The 15,761-nt window shown below is 38.7% G+C and overlaps 1 protein-coding gene across 44 annotated transcripts in view; it reads right to left on the reverse strand.

Moving 5' to 3' along the window:
* Nucleotides 1-15,761, reverse strand: part of Adgrl2 (adhesion G protein-coupled receptor L2) — a 628,692-nt gene that overhangs the window by 194,982 nt on the left and 417,949 nt on the right. For all 44 annotated transcript variants that reach the window (XM_028876838.2, XM_028876822.2, XM_037207206.1 and 41 more), the window contains one exon: nucleotides 11,244-11,285. The gene's annotated coding sequence lies outside the window, so the exon portion shown is untranslated. The remainder of the gene's footprint in view (nucleotides 1-11,243; nucleotides 11,286-15,761) is intronic.

Genomic DNA, 15,761 nt, shown 5'->3' on the forward strand with positions numbered 1-15,761 from the left:
TTATCAAATCTGGATTTTCATGAAGCACAGGAAAAAATATTCATTATGTTAGAAGAGAAAAAAGGCAGAGCCTGAGAATTTAGATCTAAGACAGCAGCGTTGTTTTAGGGAGAATAGCTAAATTACATTTATAAACATAAAAGACTTTTGTGATCTCTTATAAAAAATTATTAGTAGGAAAAATTATTCCACTAAAAAAGAATAATCTGTTTTTTTATTATTTTATGTATCATTTCCTGGAAGAGTTAGTAAACAATTATCTCTGTAATAGGTGCAGATGTGTAGATTTTGGCAAGACATTTGAAGGCTTTCTAACCTTGTGAACCAGAGAAAAAAGTTCAGGTGTAGGAATAGTTTCCTAGTGTGTTTTCATACCTAGTTGTATAACTGCACCCAGCATCAGTGTTAATGAATCGGTGTCCACCTAGAGAAATGCTGCAGACCGATACCACAAGGCCTTTGTCCATCACCTTGTCTGATGTGAACATTTGTCGGTGACTGAGATAAAGCATGAGACAGGCATGCCTGTCAAACCTGGGTTACATGAGAAAAAGATGATGCATTCGATTATAAAATCAGGACGTAAATGTTCTCGACAACTGAAAGATGCATAAAATTTAATAATATATAATTTGGTTAGAGTAATTGTGTGGGTCTGCCTTGGGACTAAACACCAACTGCCTAAATTTGGTTTGAAGTCTATGTGACTTAGCAACAGTCCTCCTGGGGGAAGAAAAGGAGCCTCACCTGGCAGTGAGCCACTGGTGCGGTGGTTGCAAACAACAACAAAACAGTAGTTGAGACTTTGTGATAAATTTAGCACGTTCATAAAGTAATGGAGGGTGGAGTTAGTCCAGCTCCCTTTTCTGTTGTTGAGACTGCCATGCTCAGTTCTGGGAGCAGCATTTAAAGGAAGGTACCAATGGAAGATTGAAAAACTCCAGGATCCAGCAGACAGAATGATAGAGGGACTTAACTGTCCCCTGTGAAAAAGCGGGAAGAGTTGGGAATTGTTATCCTGAAAAACAACTGTACTTGATCATCTTGATGTAAATACTGAAATGATTTTAACCACTGTTGAGGATTACTGTATTCTAGATGCTGCGTTAACCATTTTGCATTAATTAATGCTAACAACAAACTTGGAAAGTAAGTTCAGAATTATTTCTATAATCCAGGATATGAAACAGGAACCAAGAGATTTCAGGTGATAAATGCTCTCAGACATAAAATTTAAATTTGAACCCAGTGCCTACTCAGTTCATAAATCAGATTTTTCCCCACCATATGCAAACTAGTCATTATATAACATAGGCCCTAGGTGGTAAGGTATATGTGTATACATGTGTTCATATATATATGATAAAATTATGTGAGATATTAAAAATAATATACATCCAAAAGGACTGGACATAGATGTATAAAGTTTAAACAACAGTTACACTTGGGTACTGAGAAAAATCTTTTGATTTCACAAATCTTTGCTAAGCTTATCTTGAATTTGTAAAACTCCCACCTGTATTTTTTGAATTAAAAAAACAATTACTATGTCAAAGAGAAATGAGCCTTATTTTAAATACTTAAAAAAAGTTGAACTGATACACCTAAAAGCATTATAAGACATGTTTTCAGTGTAAAAACAGAACCACTCGTACTTCAAATTTTTTAAAGAGTTGACTTTTTAAGTTAATTTCTTTTTTGAGGCAGGGCCTCATGTAACCCATATTCACCTTATACTTGCTATAAAGCCAAAGATAGCCGTGAAATTCTTACCCTCCTGCTTTGCCTGTTGAATGCTGGGACTACAGGTGTGTGCCACACTCCCTTTATGAAACGCTAGGGATTGAACCAAGGCTTCATGCATGCAACACTGGTGTTCTACCAGCTGTGCCACACCCCCGGTTCAAGAGGCAATGTCTTGATAACATAAATAGTGAATTCCTTTTGCAGGAGACGCTGACAAAAGTCTGAAGGCACTACCTCATCATTCGATTCAGTCCACATTATAATTTATGAAGTTTAGAATGTTCAAAATATGAGCCAGGGTAAACTAAGCCAAAGAGTAATTGGTAAATATTTCATTTTGCATGGAGACCTTTCAGACTGCAAATAGATTTAGTAAAATATTTCTCTATTGAATACAGGAGACACTCGGAATAGGGAGAACACAGCACAGGTAATTCTTCACTTCTAGAGCAGTCTATGTGCACAGCACTCAGGGATGTTCAAGAGTGGACTTAAAGCCACCATCTTTACTTGCTCGTCCAAGTCCCAGGGAGCCCCTGGCTACTAAGATCTGAGTGCAAATGGTCCCTCTAGAAAGTGACATTTGGGTATGACCTTGACTCCTATGTACCACTTTTGCCTCTATGCATGCTCCTATACATTGCCACCCTACCTCCTTAGTTTTAAAATGGGCAAACCAATAAGCATATTTATTTATGTATTGTTATGGATACTGAACCCAGAGTCTCACAAATAATAGGCAAACACTCAGCCACCGAGCCCCACTTTAAAAAAACAAACCAGTATTTCTATTATTTAAGTCAAAAGCTCTATAAAGATGCCCTCTTTTTAAAACACTTTCCTAGATTGTATAACATTTAAAATACTAGGCAAAAAACAAATGTTTATTGACTTAATCAATTTGGCACATAGATATAACAAGCTTTTGTTTTCAAATCTAAGGATGGTCAACAGGACTGCTTTTGATTTTAGACAGAATGAAGTTGAGTTTATCTCTTATTGTATTGTTAGTCTTTTCTAGAACACTGCTCTTCTACCTTGAGTAGATACTAAGACCTATTCCTCATCTTATTAAACCAGGTATCACAGCTTTTGAGTGCCTGTGATTCTAGCACATACGGCAGAGGCAGGAGGTCAGAGTTCAAGGTCAACTTAGACAAATCAAGTTCCAGGCCAGCCTGGGATAAATGAGAACCTATCTCAACATCAGCCAATCAATTACCCCGAAGTTTTGATTCACAACTCTAGTTGGAAACCACAGACAACAGACTGCAGCTGGGTAAACAGTGCAGAGCTGATTTTTGCTGCCAAGCAGCTCATGATCCAGGGAGTTTGCTAGAAAATTATGAATGCTTTTATCAGAATGAAGTGCTGAGGCTTACTAGAATACTCCAGGCATGAAAAATAAGGCCTAAACTAAGGCAGTCATCTTAGAAGGGGAAGAGAAAGAAGGCCTCGGGAAGATACAATGTAGGGAGGGTGGACATGGCCAGATGATTGACTAGTGAATACTCCACAGATGTTTTCCTTTGCACACGCTACGGACTGTAGTCTAAACAGTAGGTATTTATCTTCTCCTAGATTTTAAGGTTAGAAGTCCTAAGTGAAAATGCTAGCCTTGCTAATTCTCCAGAGGCTCTCTCTTGGGTTTTAGGTAGCCTTTTCCTTGTATGTTCCATAGTCCTCCTCTTTGTGTGTCTGTGTCTTCAATTCTTATCTATCTATCTGTCTGTCTGTCTGTCTATATTTATGACACTTGGGATTGAACTAAAGCCATGATAGGCACACACTCTCATTTTCTTTTTAAAAGTGTGTGCATGCATATATATATATATATATATATATATGCATATGTATCTATATCATTAAGTACATGAGTGTTTTGTATGCATGTACATAAGTGTGCTCTGTGAGTGCAGTGTCCATGGAGGCCGTAGAGGGTATAGGATCCCCTAGAACAGGTGGTTGTGAGCCACTATATGGGTGCTGAGAACTGAACCCTAGGTCCTTTTGCAAGAGTAGGAAATGCTGTTAACCACTGAATCATCTCACCAGGTCCACCTCTTCTTTCAAAAAATGACTTCTTGTACTGTGTGTGTGTGTGTGTGTGTGTGTGTGTCTGTGTCTGTGTCTGTGTCTGTGTCTCTGTGTCTCTATGTGTATGCATGTGTGCGTGTGTGCAGGTGCCTTGGGTATGTGATTTGAAGCATTCTTTCTTACTTTGATCTGCCTCTGGAAAAATTAAAGGAAAGTGCTACATTCTGGTCAAATCTGGGCTTTCAAAGTACTTACCCAGTGTGATGGCTAGCCTCAATTGTCAACATGATGAGATCTAGAATTACCTGGGAGATAGGCCACTGGACATGCCTGTTAATCTTGACTGAAATAACTGAAGTGTGGAGACTTGCCTACCATCCCATGGAATGGCTGGAATCTCAGACTATAACCTTGGAGAAAGGGAGCTAAGCAGCAATGTGTGTTCATCTTTCTCTGTTCCCTTAATGTGGATGCCATGTGAGCCACCAGCCTCCTGCCTGTGCCTCCATACTTTCGCTGCCATCTGCCATGTCCTCCCTGTATCCCTGTGACTGTGAGCCAAATAGACTCTGTCTCCTGTAAGCTGCTCTTGTCAGAGCATTTTATCACAAGAACAGGGAAATTACCCCCAGACACCCATAAACACCCCCATTCTTCCTTCTGTGGTGGGAAGGAATCACAAGCCTTACTTTCTTCCTGAATTCTAAGACTCCAGCACTCAGGGAGCCCATCTCACGATTGGCTTTTGTTCATGTGAATGCAGTTATCAGGACCATTGCAAGTTACAAAGACTCCACTCAAATCAGCAAATTAACTGCTTTGTAGATCTTTGGAAACTTGATAACTGGGATTAAGGCTTAGAATCTGCCTGTTCTTGGATCTGTCAACTAATACAGTCTCCCATTTCCTGAGTCTGTCCCATATTTCCAGATCTAAAATTTACGAAGATCAGCTATGGATGGCTCAGCTAGTACAATAGTCATCAATACAGTTTCATGGGTTGTTGTTGTCTCCTCCCCCTCTCTCTCTCCCCCTCCTCCATCCCCTTTTCTCCCTTCTTTTCTCTTCGTTTTTGAGACAGGGCTATCCTGGACCCCACTATGTATCCAAGGATGACTAGTTTATGATCCTCTTATTCCCACCACTAGAGTACTGGGGTTACAGGTCTATGGTACCATAACCAGTCCATGAGGTGCTGGGGATCAAACCTGGAGCTTTGTGCATGTTAGGCAAGCACTCTACCTTATAGCCACATCCTCAGCCCCACTATTGTTAACGTAATGTCTTAGTTTCTTGGTAAGCTCAATAGAAAAGTGGTATTTAGTTGTTTTGTTTTGTTTTTTTATTTGTTGTTGTAGGGTTTTGCTCTGGTAGCACCCATTAGACTAGAACTATCTTGATTCAGTCTCCTGAACACTGGAGTCTCAGGCCTATGTGCAACTACACCCCACCCAACCAAAGACGACTTCCTTTTGATTCAAAGAGGTACAATTTAGGGACAAATTTGAACTACATATTTCCCAATATATAGTTGGGACTATAACTTAAGGCCATGACCACTCTGGACAGGCAGTGTGGGCCACTGAGCTTTGTCCTCTGGGCTTCAAGGTCTTGTATTAAGACTCAAGTTGTTGGTGCCTCGTATGAGGTTGGAGTTTCATGTTGATGGGCATGGCTGCTCTCCTCATCACAGCAAGCCATATTTACCCCACTCCGTGTCCTCAAGGTTAAAGGTGTTTCAGTACTCAGCAACCTTTTGGGAGAACTTAGTTCCTAAATCAATACAGTGAGATGTAGTGGATATCTGTTCTACCTATGACCTTGAAGTACCAGCCTCTGGGGCTTGGCCTCCAGGCTACCCTTTAAGACCAGAGAGGCACATAGGGCGCTCTCCTCTCTCCCTCGTGGGCTGGATGGTGTGGACGGATTCAGGAGGCAGAATAGTGTGGAACAGGACCTCAGCCTTCCAGGACCCTGTGACAATTCTCCTATTCTGTTTAGTGAGTTTTCTTTTCTAATAAACTCCTTTTACCCTTTAAGCAGACTCCCATGGATTACTCATTATAGTGAGAAAATCTGATGAAACCCTACGTTCATGAAAGATGAAAACTTAAAAGTCAGTAAAAGAAAGTGGGACTGTTTCTAACTCAGTGTAAGGTGTGTACAAAACACCTCTCATTTGATAGTGAAATATCTGAAGTCTTCCCTTCAAAAGTCAGGACGAGACAGGTAGGGTGTTCACTGTTTTAGCACAATACTGAACTAGTGTCAACACGGAGGAACACAGGGAGGGGCGTATGCAGAGACTGAGAAAAACCAATCGAACAGAAAGGAGAGCAACTTCTTTATATGGGGAATACCAGAGAAAATAGAAGTTATGAAAACAGGCTTAGTAGATACAAATTATTAGAGAGTTACATTTGAAGGCTAAGAAGAAAACATTAGAAACTATCATCTTAAAAAGTAAAGAATCTGAAAGATATAACTGAAAAAAAAACAGTTGTAAGAAGTAGAAGTAAGTTTAATAGATATACATAAAAAATAAAACCCTTCTGAAAAACATTATAATGCTTGGTCATGGTGGCAGATGGTGATGATTTCGGCATCGTGGTTGCTGGAGTCAGGATGATCATGAGTTTGCATGTGGCTCTATAGTAAGCCCTTAACTCAAGAAAGAAGCAAAGAAGAGGAAGGGGAAAAGGGAGGGGAAAGCAGGGAGGACGGAGTTATGGAAAGCCTCCTACTTGGAAAAGAGAGCATGTAGACAGATTGAAGCAATCCAGATCCTATAAGGACTATTTTTCTTCATCTGAAAGTGTAGATTATACCATTCCAGTCAAATTGATTTTTTTAATTTGACTGCTCTGTGTGTGTGTGTGTGTGTGTGTGTGTGTGTGTGTGTGTGTAAGTCAGAGGACAACTTCTGAGAGTTTGTTTTCTCCTTTCTACTATGTGGGCCCCAGGAATGGACTTGGGCTACTAGGTTTAGGAGCAAGCCCCCTTTTCTACTGCCTTTCTCGATCTGTTTTTGGGTCTACAAAAGAAGACAGGGACAAGCTCTTTCTGAAATCTGTTTATAAGAGAGAAAGATGCAGTAGCCAAAGTGCCCCTGAGAAGAAGGAGACAGGCTACTCACCAGAGAGCTCAAAACGTTCTGATAAAGCTACAATAACTTAGCAGTGTGACATCGGCAGAGGGGCAGACAGACTCACCAAGAGAACCAAACATTAGCTGGAAAAGGTGTGGACATTTGATTTACACAAGGATAGCTTCGATACATCACTGGGAAAGAAGAACGAACTATTCCAAACACAGCACAAAGTCTATAATTTCCTATTTTTCAAAATGTACTTCTACCTCAGACATGAAAGTTGACTTCCAATGGATTAGATTGTCAGATACAAAAAGCATAATGCTAAAACACTTAGAAGACTTAGGCACAGTTTCTGAACTCAGAAGTGCAAGGCAGAAGTAGAAAAGGAACGCATGCAGAGTAAAAGTAAAAGAATTAAGAACTCTGAGCCAAGCAGCCCTGAAGGGACAAAATAAATAAATAAACCTCAAGAAACTAAAAATATACATTTGCCACTTGACTAAAAAAAACTAACAGATTAGTGCATTTGTAGTCACCTACAAATCAATCAGTTGAGGGCCTTTCAAGTTTAAAAGAGGAACCAGAAAACTTGTTGCCAATAAAGACAAAAAGAGACAGCTGCGTCAGCAATCAAGGGATAGAAAATTAAAGTCATGAAGAATTTTCATTATCTAATCAGCAATTTCATAAAAAAAAAAAAAAAAAAAAAAAAAAAAAAAAAAAAAACTACCTTAGACCACCTGACAGTATTATGTGCTCACTGGGGTCCCAAACACTTAAACACCGACCTTTGTGTTCCTGGTAGGACCTGGACCTTGGCCTATGTGACAGCCATGAGGTACCAATGAAGTTGGAATCCTTGTACCCGGAGAGCTGGAAGTTTCATGTTCAGCAGCTGTGGCAGAGCAGGGGCCCTCAGCTTCACAGTGGTGGCCTTTCAGACAAGGTGGCCTTGTTACATAGGAACTCTACTATATCTTTCTTTTAACACTGTCCCTTAGGGATATTTCATGTTACTGGCATATCCATTAGCATATCCCAGTGTGACAAGCAAAAAATGTTGTGGGTATCACTAAATAGTCTCTGGAGGAGGGAAAAATCCAGGACTAGAATCATGATCTTGGAATGATTTTTGCATATAGTCACTTAGATATACGTGTCTTTGACTGTTCGTGAAATGACTATGTATCACAGTCAACAGCAGAAGGGAAACACTGGAAACAGTGCAATGCTTGGAACGTAATGGAGTAGTATATGACAGTGTACATGGCTTTGCGACGTGGAAAATTCATTGTTGTGTGAAGTAATTATAGACAATCTTGTTGTTACAAAGTGTGCAAAATGAACAATTAAATATGCTGAAGTATAAACACATGGAATCAAGATATCTGTGGGGACCAGCAAATGATTATATTGCTTTGGATAAGCAAGAAATAAAACAGAGAGAGGGAGGGGTTCCAGATCAAGTTCAGCTATGATTGAAGGAGAGGATTAAGGAACTGTTATTAAAAGACACAGAGAGGAAGTCAGAGATCATTGTAATTCCTTGTTTTGTTTTTTTACCCTGACACTGGCTGGCAAACCGTGTGTGTTTGTGTGATATGAATGTGTGGGTGCAGGTGCAGGTGCACGTGGGTCACGGTCCGTGGACAAATCTTGGCAGTTTATTGCTCCACCATGGGCTCTGTGAACGGAAATCGTGTCACCAGGCTAGAAAGGGGAGTTCTTTGACCTGCTGAGCCATCTTGCCAGCAACCCCCCCCCCCATTTTATAACTACTTAGTATTTTTATGTTCCAAGTACACAAGTATTTTAGCTATATGATCTATATGGTGCAATTCAATGCAGTTGTTAATAGACTAGAAATGCATTTGTGTAGATTTAATGGGTTGTTTGTATATTTGAGCAACTGCAGAGTGATTATAAATTATTTCAGAAGCTAATTTAGGGCAGAGCATGGGGAAGTTACAACAGCCAGTTGTTAGCCAGCCTGACCGCAGAAGCAATGGCTAACATCTGGGCAGTGGTATGCACCATTTTAATCCTAGCACTCGGGAGGCAGAGGCAGACAGAGCTCTGAGTTTGAGGCCAGTCTGATCTATAGAGGGAGTTCCATGACAGCCAGGGCCACACAGTGAAACCCTGTCTAGAAAAAAACAAAACAAAACAAAAAGCAATGACTTAAGAGCCTTCCTGGCTGACCACATTTAAAACAGGAGTTTAAAAACAAAATAGGATAATCTAATAACAGTCATCAATGCACAGAGAAAAAATGTTTTAAAGAGCCCATCAATTACTGTTTTGCTAATTAGGAAGAATATTTTTTCCTGTGAAATGAACCAAAGAGTTGTGTGAAACCAGAATCCCCAGAGATCTATAATGGAAAAGATGAGGTGAACGAAATTTTAATGGAAATTGAGAGAAGTGTCCTTATCATTGCTTTTTTCAAACTCTCAGACATAATCAACCCGTTGGCTGCTTATTGATGCGCTATTATATTTTTTTAACTTGTCATCCTCTTGCCTCAGCTTCCAAAGTGTTAGGATTACAGATGGCTGCCACCATGTCCAACCAGAACTTTCCAACCTCAAAAATATTTTCACACTTGTGTGATGTGCTGCAAGCCAGTGAGTTCCTAGTGGTATTTCTGCTGCCTCTCAATTTCACTAGTTATTTTTGATACTAAGCATTCTTCAGTCTGCTATGGTGAGCAGGATTTCACACAAGGACTCCTGGGGCTGGATGTACTTGCTTTGTGTACAGGATGCCCCAGGCTTGATCCTCTGCTCCACACAAGTGAAAGTAAAATTGCAAAGATTTCCATGGTCTTTGACTCTTAGAACTTGCAAAGGTTGGGCATAGAACCCAGGCCTTTACACAGGATCACTCAAGTATTCTGAATAAACCCCCAGCCTGACAATGGTTTCCACATGGGAAAACTGCACAGTGGGTTGTAGGTGGAATTGGTTACTCTTGAATGTTGGTCTGCTGTTCTAGTGGGTTGAAGTGTTTCATCTTCTGGTACAATCTCTCCTTCTTGTGAGCATTTGTTGTTATCATTAAAAAGTGAAGTACCACACTCTCATGGCCTAAGCACCAATGTGAAATCACAGACTATGCCTGAATTCAGAGCACACATTTTTATCAGAATTAAATGGTTTTTAAAAGAACAGTTTTCTATCCCTTTAGGTACTTTAAAAATATATTATACTTAATTAACATTCACTTATATTTTAGTTTCTCTTGGGGGTAGGTGGGATATACAAAAATTTTATAAATATATATATTTATTTTTGTCATTCTAGTTGTAAGTTTTGCATAGAGAAATATTTCTCAATTATATGTTTACATACTTATTTAATATCAAACATGTTCTTTTGAATAGTTTATTATTCAAGTAATGTTTTTCTTCTGTTAGAAAAATAATTACATTTATTACAGGAAATTCAGAAAATGAAGAATGGAAACTATTTATTGAGTTATATTCCCAAAGGCCTGTGGACTCTCTGAGACATTCGCCCAGATCCACATGATATCTCTCCTCTTTTTCGTTTTACCCAGCATGCCACATATCTAGTATATATTCTCTGCCTGCCTTTTCACAGGTTCAATGTTTGACTATTTCACAGTGATGTTTTTCTTCAATGAAAATGTTCTTGTTTTCATAGTTAATGCTCCAGACAGTCAGAACGGACATCACAGTATGTAGTACCAAGTTTCTGAGAACCATTTCTGGTGACCTTTCTTATTCAGTAAGATTCCTCTGTTCATTATTTAGATTGTAAGGAGGTTATAATCAAGACTATAACCAAATGATTTGCTGTGTTGTAAAAACAAGAAGACAATGAAGCCACACATTTAAATAAAATCCTGCAGTACCTGCCCTGCCTCATGGAAGTTGTGATATATAGTTTAGAAAATAAACATTTTAAAATTCACAGAAACTTCAAAGCCCTGGTCAGACATAAATTTCAATCAGTTTTTCTGTAACAGTAACAATCCAAAGGCTCTCATTCACCAACTCTCAGTATGTGTGACAGGTACACAGTCTCTGCACACAGAACGCAAAACACATCTATTTCAGCCTCAGTGTATATTTTAAAATAAATTACCCCAGGAAACAAAATGTTGAATACATTGTATTCAACTATGATCCAACAAAGGCAGCAAAAGCGCCTCTTCCCTTCAGAGAGCCAGCATCGTATTAGGTGAGAACTTTGAAATACTCAAGAGACTTGAAAGCCACAGAATTATCACACGGCTCCCCAGAGTTAGAGGGCAGCACGCCACCTTCATCACGACAGTGCAACTTTTCTGCCTTGCTTTTGCTTGGGAGTTTCAAATGTAGGAAGAGTTCTTTACTTACCATTCTGGGAAAGATGAAATTTATCATTGTATCGTAAATACCCTGGAAAGCAAAGAAAATATTATTATTTATTATACCTTCATCTACAGAGGTCCTGACTGTCAATTGACTGCATCAGCAGCAAATCAAAAGGACCCAGCTCACAGGGCCAAATGCTCTTGAACACAGATGACTCGGGACAGGGCTGCCTCGGGATTGAGTGCTTATGGTGATGTGCACTTTCAGATGCATAATGCGGCATTTTATTTTCTCAAAATAAATGCTATAGGGTTAAGAGAATATAGTTGATATGTATTTTTTCACTCTGCCATTTCGCTCAATTACATGAATATAGAAGTGACAGAGATACTTAAAATTCTTTAAGGGAAAACTTGGGGTATATTCCAGTTTTCTGCAATGAACATAATGACCATTCTTTCTGTTCAACAATAAATAAAATTTCTAACTGAAAACTCAAATGTAGAACCTGAGAAATGAAAAGTGAAGTCCCATGTCCTTTTCAATTGCTTGCTGCTTTCTATTGATTAATCTTAAAGTCCTCAATATATCGCAGGATAAAAATTAGAGCAAATTTCTATTCTGTAAAGTGGCCCCAAACACATGTATTCCCTGAAACACTAGAGGTCAAACTCAGGGCCTTGCATGCCGGGCAAGTGCTTTGCCATGAGTTTGTTTCCAGCCCACATGTTGGGTCTCAAATTTACTATGTTCTTTGAAGTTTCTAATAAACATTTACTTTCAGTTTTTTGCATTTAATACAAAATAAATTCTCTTCATGTTAATAGATATAAACATATCAGAATATGAAAAAAATATGCTGTCACATCCTGATGAGGTTAGTAAATTTTCTGTTTCTTGTCTTTCTTAAGTACCATAAACATATTTTAAGGAAAATATATCATGTTTCTTCTGTCTTTTGAAATTACACAGTGGCTAAAGGGAACGGAAGTGACCTCAGAAGAATAAAGGGAATTTGTTAGAATATGCTGGAGACCCATACTTCAGATTCTAAACTGTTTATCTAGAGAAGCAGTCATTGTATTAAAACTATTCTTAATGTACATTTAAAATGGTTTTTCCTTAAATCATAATCTTTCTGTAAATAAGAACTAAGATTTCAAATGTATATTCTACTGTTTATAGTTTTAAAAGACTATTGACTAGAAAATAAAATTAGATTTGATAGGTGTCTGTCTGATTAATATTTTCAGAAACAAACACCTTTTTGTCTTTATTGTAAACATTGTATTAGAACTGTTTTGGATTCATAGAACCTTTGCTTCCTTAATTATTGTTTTACATTTTATGCTTCACAAGACATCTATTTCTATTAGGTATTTTTTTTAAATAAACATTTGGATTCTGTCACAACTCACAAATTTTCCTGATAAAAATATTCCTTAAAAAAAAAATCTTGCCACATTCCAGACTTTGTTGACTCCCCAAGGCAGACCTTACCCCCTCTGAGGAGTGGATGGGGGTGGAGGTTGAGGTGAGGGGAGAGCTGGAGAAGGGAAGGAAGGGGGAACTGTGGTTGGTATGCAAAATGAAAAAATTAAATAAAAATTCTTACCATTTGTATCCAATCATTAGTGTTCATAATCCAATTCAAAATTTCTATTTATTGGGTTGTTCACTGAAAACTTTCAACATCCCCCAAACTTATATTTAGAAAGGTAAATTGTATTATATGTGTTTCTTATTCACACTGGATTATTAATGGAAGTTTTTCAAATCACTATTCATATTTATAGTTTCTAAACTGCTATTTTTAAAGCATTTTTAGGCATAGGCTCCTGAAGAGGGCAGCACGCTCTAGATATCATTAAATTCTAAGCTCGCAAGTGACAGCTTTGGGTTTACTGCACTTTTTTTTATTTTTTGGAACTAGAAGGGAGGAACTGGGTCTATTTCATAGATATCTGCTCCCACGATACAATGAACCAGAGGAAATTCTAAGCAGTTGCCCACCAAGGTCAAAACTGCATTTGATTATTCAAAAAGAACATTCAAATAAGCTACCCACGGCAATGTGTTTAGGGAAGGGACAACAAAATGCTAGTGAGGAGAATTTGTGTTTGGAATATGTTTTATCTTAGTGCTGTGGATAACTTCTCCTATTGGCAAAGTGTTCACTGCCAAACCTACTAAAGGGTTAGATTTAATTATCTCACTTCTTGCACATTTCATCTCAATTGCTATGGCAACATTCACTTGCCTCAGCAGCCATGCACACTTTCATCAGATGCTTCCTCCCCATTTTTCTATGAACCCAAACTGTATAGTCAAATTTACAACCAAGTCCTGATGAATCTGATAACACGACTTACAGTTTAACGGGTGTCTGGCCTTTACCCACACATACAAATATTCCCAGAGAGGTTTAAAGCTGTAAGACAACTGTAGTACTTGATGTTTGAACTTTCATACTCAGTTGATTTATTTTACTATCAGTGACCCTTTTTATTCTTTTCTTTTACTAGTCTGTAATCTCTAGCCCATCACCACTCTGGAGAAGGAAAGGATAAAAAGGAACAGTTTCCAGCATTCAAATGTCAACCCTCCTTAAGAGCCTGATGGATTATTTACTTCTTTTTTTTTTTGGTTTTTCGAGACAGGGTTTCGATGTGTAGCTTTGCGCCTTTCCTGGAACTCACTTGGTAGCCCAGGCTGGCCTCGAACTCACGGAGATCCGCCAGCCTCTGCCTCCCGAGTGCTGGGATTAAAGGCGTGCGCCACCACCGCCTGGCAGGATTATTTACTTCTTATTGGAATACAGTTTGGATTGCCATGTCAAAGAGCCCTCCTTTATTTCTTGAATACCAGTATGTGAGGAAAGGAAATAATTAAAGGCAGTACAATCTGATACAGGATGCAAAATGCAGATTCAAATAAATGGCTAAGCATGAAAAAACTTTAGGCATGTTTCCAGGTAGTGTGATGGTCTTAATGAGAAGGAACAGCACAACATATTAAGCTGTGTGTTTCACTTGGATGACTGTGTACCAGCAACATTATCATGCAAATCACTGGCATTTTACAGTCATATTTTAGCATGCTTTTTCAATCGTCACTTAGTAGTGGCTAGTAAAACTTCTGTTAGTGGAGGCAGCCAAAAAGATGCTTGCTGTAGCTGAGTTCACAAATCTGAAGTTTGAACATCAGTTTCTAATGGCATCTTACATATTACAGATGACTACAGCAGTCAAAACTTGAACATAAAAGACCATTTAAAAATTGTTCTTATGTACTTTTAGCTTTAATTGAGCTCCATATTAGCAGGTTATCAAAATGTCATTATTGAGAAATTGAATTCTCATTAATGATAAAGTTCAGAAGCTAGATAACCCCAGGAGAAGCTAAGGGAAGAGCAGGTGTTAATTACAAAGAGAAACCTATAGGTCAAGATAAGTGCAGATGCTGTCTTCAGATATTTGCAAGACTTCTTATGTAGGGCACATGGAGAGTGTCTGGCACACTTACAAATGCGAGAGCCAGAGAAGTGGACTGCAACTCTGTAGAGAGAAAAATCTAAAACAATGAGCACTGCTTAAATAATACTCTAAGCCATAAAACACTACGTTCCCTGTCATAGGCATTTTCCAGAACTATTCACATGTGAACTCAATTTTCTCTTTCTTGAATTCTGGGAGAACATTTTAGAAAGCATGTTAGAGCCACTCCAGGCCTTAAGATCAGGAGATATAATGAGTCACTTCTTAGTGGATTTTTCTGTATGTCTAGGAAACCTAGTCATGATGCTCAAATAGCACACTCAACCGCACACTGAAAATCCTGGGCTGGACAAACAGGGACTTAGTGGAGAGTTCTCAAAAGCCTCCAAGGCGACATGCAAATTGGCTCAAAGTGGCTTCCTTTCAAGAACCTTTGGAGTCACCAGGAGATGAGGAGAGGTGAAGATTGAGTTCTCCTTTTGGTCTTGGCTTTTCCAGCTGGGGTGCTATCACACGTGGCCTCTCCTACTGCTTACGTTAGACTTCCTCTCTGGATGAAAGGAAAATTTTTGGCATGCTCCTCAAACTCTACATTCTCTTAAGAAACAATAATTGCTCAATTAAGAGAAGCAGGAGCTTTTCTTCTCTGTCCAAAGAAATTAAAAGATGAAGAGAAAATTACACATCTCATGGGAATGCTCATCTTCGACATGATTGCTGACTAAGATAAAGGGAAGTTGTGGCTAATTTAGAGATTATAAATATAAAGAAGTTGCTGACTCTTGACTCAAAATAATGCCTACTTTTCATGTAACATTAGATCTATAAAGTTCCAGTTTATATTAGTTGTAAGTAGTATTTTCATTAAGTTTGGTTTTGAAGTTTCCTAGGGTAGCCCATCTTCAAATCATACTAATGGAAGGGACTCCGGAAGGGTTTGTGTAACATGTAACCTTAATGTGCTCCAGTGCTGTGCTAGAGGGTGACCTCTGAAGAATGGCTGTCCACCAGATGTATGGCACGTTACCTACAGAGCTGATCTTGCAACTGCTAAAAAGTTAAC

This window comes from Peromyscus leucopus, chromosome 6, assembly GCF_004664715.2.
Source record: "Peromyscus leucopus breed LL Stock chromosome 6, UCI_PerLeu_2.1, whole genome shotgun sequence".
Taxonomy (NCBI): Eukaryota; Metazoa; Chordata; class Mammalia; order Rodentia; family Cricetidae; genus Peromyscus; species Peromyscus leucopus.